The sequence below is a fragment of the Lygodium microphyllum genome, chromosome 6, assembly GCF_053477565.2.
Source record: "Lygodium microphyllum isolate KBCC chromosome 6, Lygodium_microphyllum_v1.1.10, whole genome shotgun sequence".
Taxonomy (NCBI): domain Eukaryota; kingdom Viridiplantae; phylum Streptophyta; class Polypodiopsida; order Schizaeales; family Lygodiaceae; genus Lygodium; species Lygodium microphyllum.
The window spans coordinates 97,024,164-97,034,473 of record NC_141140.1 but is presented as its reverse complement, the minus strand read 5'-3'; positions in this window follow the sequence as shown (position 1 = coordinate 97,034,473).

Below are 10,310 nucleotides of genomic sequence, written 5' to 3'. Positions count from 1 at the left end.
GGGCAAAAGCAGCCATCAAATCAAAAGAAGATGAAGCCCTATGCACCTCCTAATGCTCCTCAATTTCGCTCCAATCTATACCCACAAGCAAAGCAACTTTCCGAAGAAGAAAAGCAACGCTTCATGAAAGAAGGGAAGTGCTTTAAATGTGGACAAACAGGCCACATAGCGAAGCAATGTCCAAACAAGGGACAAAGCAAGGTTTCTGACAACAAGCCTAAGTCGCCAGTGAAAATCAATGCTATCAGTGATGTAGTTGCAAACACAACTCACACTCCAGAGACGCGCAAATTATTAAAAGCTTGGGGACAGTTGCAAGGTAAGCAAGCACTATTCTTGATAGATCTTGGGGCGAATGAAAATATCATTTCCTTGCAATTAGCTAAAGAGCTTGGATTAAAGAATGAAGAGATGGACACTCCGGCATAAGTTCACCAAGCTTTAAATGCTAATGAAGGTGACACAGTGAAGATTGTGATATCCTACATTGGCAAGCTCAAGTTTCAAATTCAAGGCTACAGTGACGAAGATACCTTCTGTATCGGAGACCTTGATGGTTGCGATGTGATTCTTGGCATGCCCTGGAATCATAGAGTAGATTCAACCATCTTCTCTCAGAAAAAGAAGGTAGAACTCACCAACAAAGGCAAGAAGTACGAGATCCAAGCTTGAGTTTCTGGAGACACCATACCTATGGTAAGCCATATGCAAGTCTCTAGAGCAATTAAGGATTGTGTTCAATGTTGTCTGCTTTATGTCACTGATGTAAAAGATAATATGAATGCTTAAAACCAAGAGCGACTTCAGCTCTTGGAAAAGTATAAAGATTGTTTTTCAGAAGATCTTCCTTATCAGCTTCCCCCAGAAAGGCCAGAAGACCATCATATTGATATTATCCCGGCCAGTTCTCCTCCTAATATAGCACCATACCGTGTGAGCCGTCCTCAACAAGAAGAAATCAGAAAGCAAGTCGAAGACCTACTCAACCGTGGGCTAATTAGGCCAAGTAGCTCACCATTTTGTTCACCGATTCTTCTTGTTCAAAAGAAAGATGGCACATTCAGGATGTGCATTGATTATCAAGCCCTCAACAAAATCACTGTGAAGAATCGGTTTCCTATTCCCAGAATTGACGACATTTTGGATCGTCTAGGAGGCTCAAAGGTTTTCAGTCGTATTGATCTAAAGAGTGGTTATCATCAAATTAGGGTAATACCACAAGATGTACGCAAAACTGCTTTCCGCACTTCATACGGTCTTTATGAATTCTTGGTGGTTCCTTTCGGATTAACCAATGCACCAGCCACCTTTAATCGAATGATGGAGCGCATCTTTAGAGAGCATCGACAATATGTCGGTACTTTCTTTGATGATATTCTTGTCTTTAGCAAGAATGAAGAGGAGCATCATCAACACTTGGAAATTGTTCTACAATTACTTCAACAAAATCAACTCTTGGTAAATGGTAAAAAGAGTGAATTTTTCATGCATAAAATAAATTACCTTGGGCATGTCATCTCTTCTGAAGGGATTCAAATGGATCCTGAAAAGATCAGGATAATCCAAGAATGGCCTCATCTTCATGATGTACATGAGGTGCGATCGTTTCTTGGCTTATGCTCTTATTACCGCCGCTTCATCAAGCATTTTGCACATATGGCTTCTCCACTTCATGACCTTACAAAGAAGAAGATCTCTTTCCAATCGAAGGAAAAAGAGAAGGCAGCCTTCACAAGGCTGAAAACAGCTCTTACTTCTGGACCTGTTCTTATCATTCCAGATCTGGTAAAACCATTTGTGGTGGAAGCAGATGCTTGCGGTGATTGTATTGGTGCAGTGCTAAATCAAGAAGGCCATGCCGTAGCCTTTGAAAGCCGCCGTCTAAATGGTGTGGAGAAAAGGTATGACATTTATGAAAAGGAGCTCTTAGCAGTGGTTCATGCTTTAAAGATATGGAAACATTATCTTTTAGGCAATGAATTCCTTATTAAAACTGATCATCAAAGCTTGAAGTATTTCAAGACTCAAAAGCATTTGCAGGAGAAACATGCAAGATGGGAAAATTTCTTGTCTATGTTTCATTTTCAAATTATGTACACTCCAGGGAAACAAAATGTAGTTGCTGATGCACTTTCTAGAGTGCCTCGCATTGCAACTATTACAGTGGCTCATCATGAAGTTTTTCAAACGATGAAGAATACTTATGATGAAGATACTGATTTTGCAACAATTTGGTCAAATTTACAGCAAGGAGCTTCTCATCCAGATTATTCCATCAAAGACGGTTACCTTATCATGAACAATCGCCTTTGTGTTACTCTTCCTGTTCGACAAAAGGTGCTTAAAGAAAGTCATGAACCCCCTTATGCAGGGCATAGAGGGAGGGCAGCCACTCTAAGTGCAATTGAGCGCTACTTTTATTGGCCAACATTACAAAGAGATACACATAACTTCATTGAGGCTTGTCTGGTATGCCAAAAATCCAAATATGATAGGCAGAAGATTCCAAGATTGTTGCAACCTCTTCCAGTGCCCAAAGATCCATGGGAATCTATCACAATGGATTTCATCTCAGGTATTCCAAGAACACCTCAAGGTCATGATATGATTTGGGTCATAATTGATGGATTCAGCAAACAATCACATTTTATTCCATGTCATAAAACATTGAAATCCGCACAAGCTGCAAGACTTTTCATTCAACATATCTTCAGATTACATGGTATGCCTTCTGAGATCATTTCAGATAGAGACTCCAAATTCACAAGTAACTTTTGGCGTGCTTTATTTGAGAATTTGGGAACCACTTTAAAGTTCTCCTCAACCTTTCATCCTCAAACTGACGGCCAAACAGAGGTGATGAATCTCACTCTTTTGGATATGTTGAAAGCTTATGTTAGTGAACATAAGTCACAATGGGAGAAATATCTTCCATTATTGGAGTTTTCTTACAACAATACAGTGCACTCATCCACAGGGAAAGCTCCAAATGAAATAGTCCAGGGTAAAGTGATTCCTCCTCCAATTATTCGCACTAAAGATAAGATTTTTGCTGCTGATGAGTTTGCTTCAGATTTAAAAACAACAATGGATCAAGTTCGAGCCACTATCAAAGTTGCCCAAGAGCGACAAAAGAAGCAAGCAGATAAAAGAACAAGACCTTTGGCTTTTGAAAAAGGTCAATATGTCTTGCTAAAGTTTGATAAAAGCAGGCTCAAACAAGGTTCTGGTCAAAATTTATCTTTTCCAAAGCTCTCCAGTAGATACTTTGGACCCTTCAAAGTGATTGAGAAAATAAATGAAGTTTCTTATCGACTTGAGCTTCCTACTCATTGGAAAATACACAATGCTTTTCATGTAAGTTTGCTAAAACCTTACATAGGACCAGAACCAAAGGAACCCATCACTGAAGATCCCCCAGAAGTTGAAGAAACAGAGCAACTCTTGGAACCTGAAAAGATTTTGTTTCTCAAGGATCGAACCACGAGAAGTGGCCTTGTGACACGAAAATTCTTGCTAAAATTCAAGAATCTACCCACAACAGATGCACAGTGGGCAGATGAAAAATTCATGAAGGATTATCCAAATATTCTACAGCAATATCAAGAAGCTTTTCAGCTGAGGACAGCTGAATAAAAGCCAAAGGGCTGTCACAACTCTATAGAAACATAATTTGTATCCTTTTTCATTAATTTGTCTATATAATGATTTATTAAATTTATTTCCTTTGCACTGATTAGATATAAAGAAAAGTGCATTGGAGCTGGCCACTGATGAGTGGTCACAGGTTATGGTGGACCCACGCGGTGGGTTAGAGAAAAGATAGTTCACACTTCCACCTATATGGCCCGATTGGTTGCCTGTGACCAGAACTCACGCATATCAGGGTTAGACTCGCACACAGAAAGGATTGATGCCTTAAAGTGTGGGCTAGATCCACCAGAACAGACAGTTACAATCAACAAGATGGCATGATCATGAAATGCTTGTATAATGTGCATGTGTGGGCTGAAAGCTTGAAATGCACATTTCTTTGCATAGGAAAGTCACATGAAGATTCTGATACCGTTTTTGCGATGTACACGAAAAAAGCTTTCATATGACACCCATATTGGGGGGGTCTCTAAATTTTAGGAGATCCCTAAAATTTAGGAGGTCCCTAAATTTTAGGAGCCTTGAATTAGCCTAAAAATGCTAGTCCTAAAAAATAGGGATGTCATTCTAAAAATAGTAAGTTCTGTACTCTGACTGTGCTTACTAAATTTGGTTATTTCTATTCTTGACAGTATTCAACCCAAAAAGGAAGGCCATAGAGAAGAGACAAGTGTCAAGTCACTTGTCACACAAGTTTCCAAGTGTCCCACCACTTGTCACATCTCATGACATGTGGCTGGACACTTGTCTTGTGCAACTCCACTTTCCCCTTTTGTACTAGCTCTTCCCTCTCCTATAAATAAGAGCTCGTTTTTCTTCATTCAACATCATTTTTCTTTGCTGTAAACTCATGTACAGCACCCCCACAGATAGGCAGAAACTGGCCCCATCCATCCCCATCATCATCCCCCACTTCTCCATTATCAAATTCCTCCATATTCCCTCTTCTATCACTGCTCTTTTACAGGATAGCAAGCCTGTAAATTCATTACAGCACCTCCTTTTCAAGCTCTTTCTTCCATTTTAGCAACAAGAAGCAAGCCCTATCCATGTACTATTGTTCAACGATGGAGAAGGTTGATTTCCCCTTTTTCTTCTCTCATACTGTAAAGAAATCAGTTCTTATCACTGCATAATAGATAATGCGTGTGTGTTTGTACATCTTTGCATGATCTTGTGAGAGTGAGAATTACTTCTTCTCACTCTCAGGTTGATTGTAACTGAGCTCTTCCCTAAGGGACTTGGGTTGAGCAGAAATACATTCCTTCGCGGGGGAGGGGAGGGGTTGCCCATCTTCAACCCTCAATCTTGTCTCCATTACTTTTACATTTTCATGGCTGTAATTTTGTGAGTAATTTTCATTTTCAGCTGTAAGTGTTCATTCTCTTTGATATTAAATCTCGATAACAAGCGAATATCATAATTGTTAAGCATACTACGTTGTTCGGCGCGTTTACACACCCAACATCCAAGCACCAAAGAACTACAAAACCATTGGAATACATCATGCAATTTTTGCCAAGAGATTGAATAGTTGGGCTATATAAATAGCATAACATGTAATTAAGGATAAATGGTTCTTCCTCAAACAAAATATACATGATCACATCTAAGGCACTTTCTTCATATACATTTACTAGGATAATGATGAGATTATGAAACCAATGCTACCAAAAGCACTTACATTGAGTGTTATGAAAATAACCATAGCAACAATACTATGGTAGAAACAATTAAAATGGCACTATCTACTACAATGGAAACTTAAATAGAATCACTGGAAAACTACCCAACACTAAAGCAACAAAAACTCCAAACCCACAATAAAACACATGCACTTGAACCCAAGAGAACAATGATACAAAGATTAATGGTCAAGTATAGAAGTCACGTGCATGGAATTGTAACATATTTATAGCTCAATAGAGGGAAAAGAATCACAAATGCTATGGCCACACTCAATGGAGCACAACATATAAGGGGATATCCACATTTCAACCCAATCTTCAATGAATTTTTTTCACGCTACTTTCATATGAAAACTATTTGGAAATTTATTTTGTCGAAGAACAAAATATAAAATAGGTCTTCACATCCAGCATAATGGTCCCTCTATACTTTTAGCCCTAATTCAACAAAATTACACTCTCAATCTAAGGCTCACATATCAATAGAATTAGTATCACAATTCTTTAAAACTCCAAGTAACATGGACAAGGAATGGACAAGTAGAATCCATTGGGCTATATTCATGGAGATTTCAACTCCAAGATATTTCTAACCGACTAGGAATCAAATCCACGAGCCACTTCTATACTTCCATGATCACACTTATAGTCACCAATCCTTTGACACTAGCATTTTTGAAATTTTTCATTGGGTCTTTGATGCAAGCAAGTATTATCCTCTCCAACTCCATAGCTTCACTAACTCCTTTCTTTAGATAGCAATAAAATATTGCCACTAACTGGCTTTGGCTCTTACACTCTCTCTACACCACAACTTTGACTATGAACAATACCTTACCTTCATTCTCATCTCTCTGTTGATGGACACTCTCTTTCACAATCAACCTTGAAACTCCAATAATAAGCCATTATATAAATCCCCAAGTGGGCTTGATATTGTATCATAGTTCCTAATGCTTTCTTGAGTTAAGGTTACGAAGCTTTTTGCTTTGATTATCTCATTGAAGATCATTGTAATATGATTTTATATTATGAGCAATGATGAAGAACCTCCATGATGATCTGATCCCTTGTGGTTTTTCTTAATGTTGGCCTCTTTTTCATTTAGGAGGACATCAACCTCTCACCTTTTCTTCTTTTCCTCTTAGTAGGATGTGTTTTCATGATTTTTCACATTCTTACTATACTTTGTCTCAAGTCCAAATTTTATCCCACCTGTATGCAAAATACGAGAAAATACTTGGCTACATGGACAAGTTGTAAAAGGCATAAGGGGCTTAGTTAGGGTTATCTAGAAATAGGAATCAAATTTGTCACTTCATTTTCCTCACATCTTCCATGACTTCCCTTTCTCCATTCTCTCTTCCTACCTTTCTCTCTCTTTCTCTAGTATTTTTATCTCCTTTTCTTCCTCTTCCCTCTCCTTTTTGTAATCTCCTTTCATCTCTCTCAATCCTCTTCATGACAATTGCTACCAAAGCCTCAATCTTTGGTCCCTTCCCCTTTCTCTTTCCTAATTTAGATAGATATAGTAGGTGGGACAGTAGTGATGGAGTACCACAAGGTGTTGGTGACCTTTGTTCTAGGTATGTAGATCCTATTTGGCAACTCATCACCAACTTTGAGGTAAAATTTTAGGGGTTCTTGGTTCAAGAAGGATCACAAGACATGGAGAGAGTCTTAAGTGTCGTTACTTTTTCAAAAAAGAGTTATTCTTCTTCTTACTTGAGAGCTTTGATGGAAAAATTAGTAAGAAATGTGTGCTCATTTGTTCTTAGGGATTGACATCCTTCCCTAACTTGATTCTTTTGAGTGTCTTGTGAGCAAGGAACTATCATATTGCTTACATCTTGCAAAACTTGGAGATAGAGTATATGATCTTATTTTGCACTGTTTGCATTGATTTCCAACAATGTAACAATAATGAGAATTAGCAAGGACCCTCCCCCATGGCTTTCTAAGCTTTCTCTTGCATATAAGATATCATCACAAATAAATATAGAAAGCTACCAAATCTTCTTGAGCATTTCTCTATGGATATTCTTATACATAGCCTTCTTTTGCAAAAACTGAACACCTCATTCCTAAATTTTGCCCAACAGCAAGATGTGAACAAAACATTACATTTATTCTAATCAAGACATCAACTGGCTTCTTGGTTTTACTATAGCCATAGTTATAAGATGTCACCCTCTCCTACTATGATGACCATAGAGCAATACAAACTGTATATTTTCTTTAAAAGTAATGATTACTAATGATCGTATCAACTTCTTTAGGTGGTATTTGCAACAAATAAAATTTGGAAAAATACAGAATTGACCTCCAAAATTAATCATTGAATCATAGGCAAAGACCTTTCGACACCTAAAATTTGTTTCACATCTATACTAAAGTTTCTAGGTTGTCCTTGACCACATGAAACTCTTTTATTATCTTCTACAAAGCTTTTGGGCCCCTTCCCTATTCCTAGCTTCAACAAACGCTCAAAAATTAACAAGACAACTTTTACAAATTGAGCACCAATGCTCGAGCTGCTTTCTTCAAATTGATACACGTAAGTATCCATGTTTTTGAAGTCCACAAATTCAAGTTCTAATGTTTTTGTGCCTCTTCCTAATAGTCTTTCAAAATCTTCTACAAAAATGGAAACCATCTCCACAACAAAATCTAGGCTTCTCATTCATCGAGTAGGCAACCTCTTGAACATGCTTGTTGTTGTCTAAGATGAACCACAAAAGCTTAGACATTGTCAAATTGTGTGTGGCCCTTTGAATGTATAATATCAACAACTTGTATATCCAGTTTTTGTAGAAAGATAATATATAGCAACTTATGCTATGCATAAGAGGGAACTTGTCTTCCAAAAGACGTAAAAGAAGTGCTACAAAGTCTACTAAGTGGGGAAGATTTTCATCAATGCATTCCTTAACAGCTACATCAAGGTCTAAAACAACTACTTCTCTTTCTTTCCAAGTACTAATTCCCTTACTTTTCACATTTTCCTACAACAACTCAACATCTCTATGAGCATGGACTTTATTAACATGATTGAATACTAATATGTTGCCTAGTATCATAATACATCTCATGTCTTGACACCAAATCATGGGCTAGACCTAGCTATCATTTTGTACCAACCACGTAAATGAATCTTGTAGCTACAAGAGCTCAAAAATCAATAGAGACTAATCCATTGGTAATACAAAAGTCTTTAAGAGTTCTAGAGAGCCTACATAAGTTTCCTAGATACAACAATCCATTCAAGTTTCACTGGAGAGCATGCTATTGTATTCAAAGCACATGCCACTCATGGGAACTCATTGATATCTAAGTGGATAGCTACATAGATTGATTCTTACTAGAAAATCTATAACTTAGAGACAATCACTTGATCTACAAGACCCTTATCTAGTCCCAATTTAGATATATTCACTCAGCTTTGAAATGATGAGAAGATGCTTGATCACTCTCATTGGTTCTTATCTAGAACCTTAATCATAGGCAACTCTAAACAACTCGAGAAGATATAGGCAAAACCATAGCCCTAGCAGCATTTGTTGGTAAATCCTTTAGCCTATTGATGATATTGAAGTTTTGGATATGAATGTGGCATCAATAGCTCTTAGTGCAAAAGAAATTCATCTATCTACTCAAGATAAAATGTGAGAGACCAAGAACATTACTAATGATGGTGATCATGAATCATGGGCTTGCAATGCCCTTGTGGTGATGATGAGCCCTAGCTTATTGTTGCAAGATGGAGAAGCATCACATTGCTCAAAGGGAGGTTAGATTATATGTATGTCTACATTAGAAGAGAATGCCCCATTTTTTCTTAAGAGGGTCATTAGCTCCCTGTCTACAAGCTATGTATTCATAATGAATCAAAATTAATCTAGTCATGCCTCATAGTTTAAGCTTCCCTTCTCAATCTTGGATTCAAATTTATCTAAAACTAATAAACTTGTAGCTCTAGTTCCTTAGCTAGTTACAAATTAAAGGGTTGAGCTAGAGAATAGAGGGAGACTTCTGTTTGTTATGGATTGGCATAACCATGAGGAATGTCATGATCTATATGACCAACAACATGAGCATTACCATGGGACATGAGAAGTATCTGCATTAAGATGGGAATTATAAATAGTATGACCATTTATATGGGTACGATGAGCAAAGGCACTAGCATGTGCATGATCGGTACCATGAGTTTTATCATGGTTATGAGCAATAGCATGGGCATTAGGAATAGTTTGACATTTTCTATGGGTACAATAGCAAAGGCAATTGATGTGCATACTTATTGTCAGCATGTATATTGTGATTGTGCATATTATGAGCAGCAACATGCATTTGATGACTATGCACATTCTTATGAGACATACTATGGTCATGAGCATGGCTCGAGCATGGCCAACCTTCTAGGAAACATTATGTACATGGGCAATAACATGCAAATATAAATAAGTATGTACATGGAGAGTAGCATAACTATGAACAATGGAGTGATCAATATGATCAACACCTTGATCAATACTATTGTTGAGGCTCGAATTGCACTTCCTATTAGTACTTTTATATCTTAGTACTAGTATACATGTAGAACAAGCATATGTGAAGTGACTTAAAATGTGAAGTTTTTACCTGACATTCAAGTGCCTTCCTGACGTTTAAAAGATTGTATCTTTTGAGATCCTGTGTGTTGAGTAATGCTATCTTCTTCAGGATAGAGCCAGATTTTGGTAGCTCATATCTGGTTCTATTACTTTGTATTTGTGTCTTGAAAATTTACGATGTCTATTTCAAGTTATCTGATCAGGAGTGGTCGTGATGACAAAGAACTGTGTGATAGTTTTTAGGATAGTAGTTCTGCATTGATGAATGTAATATGTAGTTTGTGTTTGCATAGCATTCCTGAAGAATAAATGTATGAAATGGCTATAAATCATGTCAGGGAGTTTCCTGCAG